Source organism: Acanthaster planci, linkage group LG09, assembly GCF_054643075.1.
Source record: "Acanthaster planci isolate LZ-2023a linkage group LG09, COTS_SCS, whole genome shotgun sequence".
Taxonomy (NCBI): Eukaryota; Metazoa; Echinodermata; class Asteroidea; order Valvatida; family Acanthasteridae; genus Acanthaster; species Acanthaster planci.
In genome coordinates this window covers 4,273,363-4,282,808 of record NC_141785.1, presented here as the reverse complement: position 1 = coordinate 4,282,808, position 9,446 = coordinate 4,273,363, and the positions used below count along the sequence as shown (strand labels likewise).

Sequence of the window (9,446 nt, the reverse complement as noted above, 5' to 3'; positions counted from 1 at the left end):
AGTAAAACATGCTGCCTCTGTTTTTTTATTACATTTGTCTGTTCTAGCATCTATCAGTAGTGGGTGGGGGAGAGTTTTGAAATCATTGAAATAGGTTGGAGTATGTGGAAATCGTTTTTTGTACCCAAATCGGCCCCAAATCGGCCCCAAATCGGCCCCAAATCGGCCCCAAATCGGCCCCAAATCGGCCCCAAATCGGCCCCAAATCGGCCCCAAATCGGCCCCAAATCGGCCCCAAATCGGCCCCAAATCGGCCCCAAATCGGCCCCAAATCGGCCCCCAAATCGGCCCCAAATCGGCCCCAAATCGGCCCCAAATCGGCCCCAAATCGGCCCCAAATCGGCCCCAAATCGGCCCCAAATCGGCCCCAAATCGGCCCCAAATCGGCCCCAAATCGGCCCCAAATCGGCCCCAAATCGGCCCCAAATCGGCCCCAAATCGGCCCCAAAACCGCCCCAAATCGACCCCAAATCGGCCCCAACTCGGCCCCAAATCGGCCCCAAATCGGCCCCAACTCGCCCCCAAATCGGCCCCAAATCGGCCCCAAATCGGCCCCAAATCGGCCCCAAATCGGCCCCAAATCGGCCCCAAATCGGCCCCAAATCGGCCCCAAATCGGCCCCAAAACGGCCCCAAATCGGCCCCAAATCGGCCCCAAAACGGCCCCAAAACGGCCCCAAAACCGCCCCAAAACCGCCCCCAAACGGCCCCAAATCGCCCCCAAGTCGGCCCCAAACCGGCCCCAAATCGGCCCCAAATCGGCCCCAAATCGCCCCCAAATCGGCCCCAAATCGGCCCCAAATCGGCCCCAAATCGGCCCCAAATCGGCCCCAAATCGGCCCCAAATCGGCCCCAAATCGGCCCCAAATCGGCCCCAAATCGGCCCCAAATCGGCCCCAAATCGGCCCCAAATCGGCCCCAAATCGGCCCCAAATCGGCCCCAAATCGGCCCCAAATCGGCCCCAAATCGGCCCCAAATCGGCCCCAAATCGGCCCCAAATCGGCCCCAAATCGGCCCCAAATCGGCCCCAAAACGGCCCCAAATCCGCCCCAAATCGGCCCCAAATCCGCTCCAACTCGGCCCCAAATCGGCCCCAAATCGGCCCCAAATCGGCCCCAAATCGGCCCCAAATCGGCCCCAAATCGGCCCCAAATCGGCCCCAAATCGGCCCCAAATCGGCCCCAAATCGGCCCCAAATCGGCCCCAAATCGGCCCCAAATCGGCCCCAAATCGGCCCCAAATCGGCCCCAAATCGGCCCCAAATCGGCCCCAAATCGGCCCCAAATCGGCCCCAAATCGGCCCCAAATCGGCCCCAAATCGGCCCCAAATCGGCCCCAAATCGGCCCCAAATCGGCCCCAAATCGGCCCCAAATCGGCCCCAAATCGGCCCCAAATCGGCCCCAAATCGGCCCCAAATCGGCCCCAAATCGGCCCCAAATCGGCCCCAAATCGGCCCCAAATCGGCCCCAAATCGGCCCCAAGGGAAGGGCATAAAAAGAGGGCGGAGTGGTAGGGGACTTCTTGTCCACCATACCACTCCGCCCTGGCCGGGATTCGATCCCAGGTCTTCTGGTTCCCAAGCGGTGCTCTAACCGACTTCGCTGTTTGGGTCCCCACTCTGTTTTTCGCATTTCTCTTACTTAACCTTTGGATTTTATTCTGTAAATTGGGATGTAAAAAGTTGTCTCAACCAGGATTCGAACCCAGCATCCGTTAGTTTCCAGCACAACACTTCCATACTGAGCCACACGCATCTCTGAAAACACACAGTCTTTTTTTTATACTTAACACTTGGGTTGGTATTTCTAACTTGATATTTTAAAAAAGGTGTCAACTCTGGGATTCGAACCCAGCATCCCATCCTTTCAAGCACGGCATTTTCGCACTGAGCCACAAACACCACAAAAGTACACAGATATTTCTTATACTTAACCTTTGGAATTAAATTCCTCAATCTGAATTTTCACACTTTCAAGTACAGCACCTCCACAATGCGCCAAACATTTACGGTAGAAACTCTTTCTAATGGTAACTTTAAGCCCATATATTGGAATTTAAAAGGGCGCCAATTTCTCCAATTTGAGCAGTCTTGGATTGGTCAAGGAGGTTGAGATCAAAAGTGGGACCTGCACTACAAATCAGTCATATAAATTAACGACCAAGTTTCAATATCAATGGTTTCCCATGGACAAAATATTGCCCTTCAAACGCAGGTTGTAAACTTTTCGTTTTGACAGTTTATTACACTTCATTATTTTCGGAATACACTTCGGGTGTTATTTTCTTTTTCATGAACAATGTAGAGCAAAACAAAATATAGAATGCTTTTACAAGCTCAAAGCATCCTCTAGATTCAATTAAACCTTGCTGAAATATTATCAGGGGCAGAGCCTGCGTTGGGCAATTAAAAAATGCCAACACAAGAACGGAACGAAAGTACATGTAAACTATTGCTTTGTTCTTGCGACAGACTATTCGAGTTGAACGTTTATAAAACAAAGCTAACGCGTAACATACGCGAAGACAAGACCGTCAAAAATATTAAACAAAAAAACCCTTGTGTTTACGGTTCAAACGACAATTATACGCCTTGCTCCTGGAGAGTGTACTTTTTGCGAGGAAGGGGGGTAACATATAGGTTTTGATTTCTCAAGCCAATAGCTCTTAAATCTGCTGAACTTAAATGACATCTGAAAACTAGTTCGTCCCGCATTATTGATCGGAAAAAACGGTAGAGAAATTTCTTTCTTAACATACAAAACAATACCTTTAAACAATATGCTAAAAACTCATCAGACTGAGCCAGAAAGACGGCAGATTTCAGTAAGTAAAACTAACTCAAAATATGCGTACGAGAAGGTACATTAAAGGTACTTTAAACTAATTTTAAACGTATAAAATGATAAGGGTGTATTATGTCTGAAAAACTGAGGGAAAAGCAACCTAATATTCATTCATAATCTGAAACTGTAAATTTCAGTTTTTAGATTTAATTTGACGATTAAACTTTCAACCTTTTTAGAAACCTAAAGGATGTTGACTTTTTCATCAAAACATACGCTACATTGGTGATGTAATCTGAATTTGTATTAGAATGTTCCTTAAAATTAACGGAGCCAAACGATGACTATTTCTGAGATACACCTTATTGTTACTCTACACTCTTTTCTGTGTATGACACCTCTACATCCCTTTTGGAATGAGTGTGTTAAAAAACATTGCACCTTTAACAAACGATTCAAAAATGGTCTATGCTTTTCTGGACAACTGGGCTGCTGTAACCAAGACGCTGGTTTCCACTGGTTATCATCGGGTTTTTGTTCATATGATTTTTTCATGTTCGATAAAAAAAAGTTTCTGAAAAGAGCTACTTGTTGGCATATTGCCATGTACTTTAAAGATGAATAAACAAAGAAACAAAAAGGTAATTTTGACCGGCAAAATAAAATCCAACAGTCGCTTGTGCACACGCCCTGCAACAGTAACAGTTTTCCTCATGAATGTAGAAATACTCATTAGTGAGATGTAGTGAATTTCCAGAAAGTTTACATTTTTAGTTCTGAATGGGATAGAATAATGTTCCCCTTATATTTAAGACCTACCACAGCGAATACAAAAATTTTAAAAACTAACAATTTTTTTCTTAAAAAATGCAGAGCTATGGTTAAGCAATTTTTTTATTGGCTATTTTGCATTTGCAAAAAACAAATCCATCTTTTCATTTCTTCCTATTCTCAAAATCCTGTTCACTTTGTACACACAATCAGCTGTGATTTCCTACGACTTGCTGTTTGCGTTATGCTGTAGGTGAATTAAGATCTTATTTTTATCTCGTGTGCGTAAAGTCACGTGACCCTTGGCTCAGGTTGAAACCAGAAGTGGCTTACAATTCAAAATTGGTGATGGATGTGAATCACAACTAACTACAGCTCACATGCAATTTTCAAATTTCAACAATAATAAACAGCCCTCAAGCTCTTGAAATATGCACAAGCCAGTTGTTCTGTCAAAACGACAGACAACGAATCTAGTTTCTTCTGGTTCTTCCAAAATCCCATTCATTTTGTACAGGGTTTTTCTACTCAGGACTTTAGTCCCTTTGCTGGTTCGTATTTTCATCAAAGTTACCCCAAGCAGTGACCGAGTAGCATAGATGATTCTGGAAGTATGAGGTCATGATGACGTCATCACCCGATTTATTATAGAATGTCGAATATTTAATTTTTCCCTATGTGTTTCGTACACATTTTCCCAACAGCCAAATTTTGGCACTTGTCGATCTGACTGACTATACATTACTTGCTCACTCTACTGTAATCCACCAGCTACAGTACTGGATCCAAGACAAGAATCTTTATGACGTCTTCTCGTGTCGTGACATGGCCTTTCAGGTGCAAACCTGAATTATATATCCTGGGTTGACACTTTGCAGATAGACATAAAGGGAAGTGCTACAGACGAAAATTAACATCATGTGATCATAAACGTCATCACGTGGCAAGTCACGTGATTTATCATTTAGAAACCTATATCTCTTTAAGTACATGTCCCATTCGGTTGAAACATTTTTTAATAAAAGCTTAGAAATGCGAAAAAGCCCTGTTCTGTTACAGACACAGAACATCTCATTTTTTCTTTCCCTCTGTGCTTTTAGCTTAAGTTGGTTTTTTTTGCGGAGTTTTCTCTCGTTGTTGCCATTTTTGAAAGCAGTTAATAAAATGAAATACTCTAATACAGTTTCATCATGTAGGGCATTTAATTAGATATCTTGTTGCCAGGATACGGTGAGAAAAATAGCATTGCATCCACAAAAAGAACAGTGTATAGAGGACATCAAAGAGAGTGGGAAACACTCATTACATGCCTTACGTAAGCATGCCTATAAGTCCTGCTTTGTTTTCATTCACTATCTTAAAGACAGTCTCTGTCTGAAAAATCCATTCCATGCACCGCCTGACAGGCCTCTGATACAAATTTGAATGCTCGCTCTACTGACTGTGTGTTGACATGGATATACTGGCACAAAACAGGGTTGTACTTCATTTCTTGAAGTTCCTCATTTGATTTTTATCTCTTTTTTATCGATGGTGGTTCGGTTAGTACTTCCTTGTTCAAGTCAATCATCAGACAGTACGAGGTTGCATAGAATTGTACCATGGGCAAACTGAAGGACCTATGGGTGTAGCCCATAGAAATTCATCATACTCTACCATATCTCCACTTCCTTATCACTGTTCCCCCTTAACATCCACACAATCAAGGTTCTCTTCTCCTGGCCTGTAATGGTGCAACTTGTTGACTCAGAGCCTACTTCATTACGAATCTCCATGACTTGGAGTAGGGCCCCCTCTGGAATCTTAGGGTTCACTGTCAGAAACAGACAGCAGTAGGTTCTCTGGATGAGCATAGAAAGCACTGCACTGAATGGCTTTTTGGCAACCTGCTTCTACAGATATTTCTCATTAAGGCTTGTCAACAGAGTCAACACGACAAAACGGTCTTGTGCCCATCAGTATGAAGTGAGTAATGTTTGATGGTGATTGCATGGGGCATCCAACTTGACCACAACAGAAGTTTTAAGAGAGTGATGCTTGCCTCCTACAAAAGGCATAAAATTCTCTGAGCTCAAGCATGGGGAATAGGACCAGGACACAGGAACTGACTCCAAGAGTCTGAGGTCATCTTCTCCAGTAGGTTTCCTCTGATGACTGCCTGGCACAGCTAGTCTATGCAGAAGATGCTGATCCTAAGACCTTCCACGATGTCATCAGGAGGCAAAAAAAGGACAGTGAGAAGCTGGGATCTGTCCAAAATCAACCACTCCGTGTGAGCACAGCCATTCCTGCAATCTTTTCCCTAACAGTCCACTGAATGACTACGTGCCTGAAGTTTGACCATCACAGACGAGGGTAAAGAGTGCTCTGAATGGTAATTCATTGCCCTGCAACATGCATCTGCCTTTGCAGTAGTCATGCTGATGGGTGGCACCTGCCTGCCTTCCAACATTGACATTACAGCCATTATTTTGTCTGGTAAGTTATTTGAAAGTAGAACCTCTTGCTCACTTCCGGGTAACATGCTGCAATTATGCCCCTGGCTCTGCAATAATGGTCTTCAATGACTGACCTTGAGTAGACTCTGTTACCAACCATATGTATATATTACTGATATTCTCCTTCCAACCAGATTCTTCTTCATGTTGTATTTGTCGTCGAAGACGTTCCTTTCCCTTGCCAGTTTGTGATGATCAACTCTTACTGTTTGTCATCTTTGGATACAACGTTGAAATCAGTGAGTGTTACAGTTGCAGTAGTTTCTCCAGCTCTGTAAATGAATCCATACCGGGCACAAACTTGGGCTAGTGTTGGCAGAGGTTTCTGTGTTTTCACATGATGGTGGGACTCGAATTCAACATCACTGCCCTCAGTCTCAACCATCTCACTCCCTCACAGGTTCCTTTTGGGGTTGTTTTGTGAACCAATTTTTCAGGTTCATATTTTCTCTCTCTTTTTCCTCTTTGTTTCTTCCGAATTCTCTTTCTGGAACCTTGTTTTCGTGATAATCACAGTTTTAATGGACACAATTGCGGTCTGGTTTGCTGTCTCTGGGATGGGTTGTACAGTTGTCTCTGCACTCAGAGTGATTGAAAGTTTTGCATTTACATGTGCAGATGAGTAGAATATTTTGAAGACTAGGCTGATACTCCTTGAATCTCTTAATCTTGAATGTCACAGCTTCAGACATATAGCTGAATTTTACTCTCTGTTTGTACCACTTCCTAATGTTCTATGCCCCTGCATCTGCCTGAGACGTTGCCAAATTACAATCACTTCAGTTGCCACTCGAGTATAAATCTCTCTCACTCCGAGGTTGATCTGTTGGGAATGCTTCACTTCACCAGAACTCAGTTTTACTCATCTTAAACTCAGAACTCAATGACAGCAGTCCAATCTCGTGGGCAGAACATGATTTCCAACAAATTCTGACGGATATCCAAAATAACATGGCTTGTAGCAGATCTGGTTCTCTCAGCAGGTGGAGCCATCGTGGGCAGTACAACCAGTAAGAAGGCCTGCACAATCTATTCAGTCGGTACAGAGCACTTGCAGATTGAATGTACTAGCATGCTCCGGTGTGGCCTTGAATGTGCTGCTATGATGACAACATATTCCCAGGCTACTGACTAAAAACAGGTCAGGTATGAAATCAAACCTTTGGCAGGAATAATTGGGCTTGTTTATTTGAAGGAGGTAGAGTCATTCTTTAAAGGGACACATGCTAAATACTAAAAATACCACATATATCTTTGACTCAGTCCTTGGAAAATCAGGCCTGGATGCCAAAAACCATATTCCAAAGAGTATACCATCTGACAAAAAAAACAATAAAAGTGCAGTTAACAATGACTCAGTGGTTTTTAAGATTAAAAAAAAAATTCCCCAATGTGGTAGGTTCTAAACATTGCAAGAACATCATTCGAGCCCATTCAGAACTTAAAATTCAAACTTGTGGGAAATTCTCCACATCCTACTCAACAAAATACCTAGCACACTCAAAAGTGAAAACAAGGTTTTGGTGATAAGGTTCATTGAGTCAAAAAGACACATTTTCAAGGGTTGTGGTAAAAACCTGCATTGCAAAGATCCTTTAATTCCAAACAATACATTTTTGAAAACCCGAGATTTCTGACTTTACTACTTGAAGACTTCTGAGGAGCTTGGAGGTGGCAAACACAATGGTTCCTTTTCCTTCTTTATTTATTTTCATTTTGTTTATCTGTTTTGTTGTTCCATCTGGAGCATACATGCATTTAGCTCAAACGTGAGGCAAACAATAAAAAAGGACCAGAATATTTGCTGTTTATGGTTTCCAAGTGTCTCAAAAGTCATCAGTTTCGTGTATTGCAGGATCTTTTGTTTTTTTTAAAGAAAGAGCTGTCAAACAATAGAGGGATTGCAAGTACCACACTGCCTTGTTAAAGGAACCATTACCATCGAGTACCAGCTGCAAGGGGTCTATGACACAGCCTCTCTTTAGGTAGTTCTAGCTGACTAGTTTCTGGTTGCCAGGGAATACATCACTGTCATCTCATCATCAAGATGGTGATCAATTTGTCTTTATTAGGAAAAAAAGGAATAAAACATATTATTTGACTGTGGATTTTTGATAAAAATTTGCAATAAGGTTTAAATACGAATACTTTTGATACTTACAATAAAAAATTGACAACTAGTACATGTACTTTTGTGATGAAAACAAAAATAAATCTGTAACTACAGATTTGCAGGTCTTCAAATTTCCGCAGAACTGGGGAAACCAACATCACCAATTCTGACTTCACAGTCAACATTACAGAGCATAATCTATTCTTTATAAAAATGAATTGGTAAAAAAGTTCTCGCAGTCCAATGATTATGATCAGCTTAAGGATGTGTCCAATAGTATTGTTTCATGTACACCATCTGGTGGTGAAGAACATGATCCAGTGTACAACTAGTGACAGACAAATTAAAACTCCCTGAAGAGCCTAGCTTTTGCTGCGAATTTAAACTTATGCCATTACATCAACATCCATCACGCTCAATTAATTAAGAAAAAAAGGCACTTGGAAATCTGCACATTTGTGATAAGAAATTCTGTCTATATACTCACTGAGGCTAAGTTGAAGTTGAAGCTACATGTAAGTTAGCAGCATTTTGAGGATGATGATGTGCTAAACCTGTGTCAAGAAAAAAGAACATGTGGTGTGATTTGTCATTTCGGACAATTGATTTGTCCTTGTTTGGCATGTTTGCTGACAGATTGGTTTTCAGTGTGTCTACACCAAGCGGCAGTTCTGGTGTGAAATGATTGTCCCTGCTCCACTGGAAGGTATCCAAGTTTTTAGGGTCTAACTCAGGAAAAGCACTGCCTTTGTGGATTTTTTTTATAAGTTTGCATAGTTTATGGTTCAATCATTTGTCGATTTTAGCTCATATCTTTCTGAGGAAGTTATAACCAGAGATCATCTTCATGAAATATGAGTTTGAATTGTCATGAAACTACTTTGATCAGGTTTGCATTTTTTCAGTTAAACTCTTGCAAACTTTGAATCATGCATATATCAAAATCAGGAATGCTAACTACAATTTCAGGCTTCAGTGCTCGAAAGCAGTGGCAGGCAAACCCCAGTTTGTTGGTGTTTGATTACTACAGATTACCAGTTATTGTTCGATGAAGGGATTAAAAGGGAAAGAAGCTGGAAAAGTGTTGAAATGTTAATAACGAAAGGACAGTGGAAATCTGGCCTCTCTCTATCAAGGAAGGACACTGGAGCAGGAGGTGCGTGATTATCTTGAAGTTCCACATGCCAAAAACTGGTCCATGCCCTACAAATCTCAGCTGGAATTTTGCGACAAAAACAATGACTATTGGCTTGATGCTGTCACAGCAGAACTGCTCCCTT

General features: G+C 42.4%; 1 protein-coding gene across 9 annotated transcripts in view; it reads right to left on the bottom strand.

Annotated features, from left to right (window-relative positions):
- Window positions 1-1,947: 1,947 nt before the first annotated feature.
- The window catches only part of LOC110985313 (zinc finger ZZ-type and EF-hand domain-containing protein 1-like), a 57,020-nt gene continuing 49,521 nt past the window's right edge, over window positions 1,948-9,446 (bottom strand). For all 9 annotated transcript variants that reach the window (XM_087140870.1, XM_087140869.1, XM_087140871.1 and 6 more), the window contains 2 exons: window positions 8,654-8,720; window positions 1,948-8,116 (listed from right to left, as the gene is read on the bottom strand). The gene's annotated coding sequence lies outside the window, so the exon portion shown is untranslated. The remainder of the gene's footprint in view (window positions 8,117-8,653; window positions 8,721-9,446) is intronic.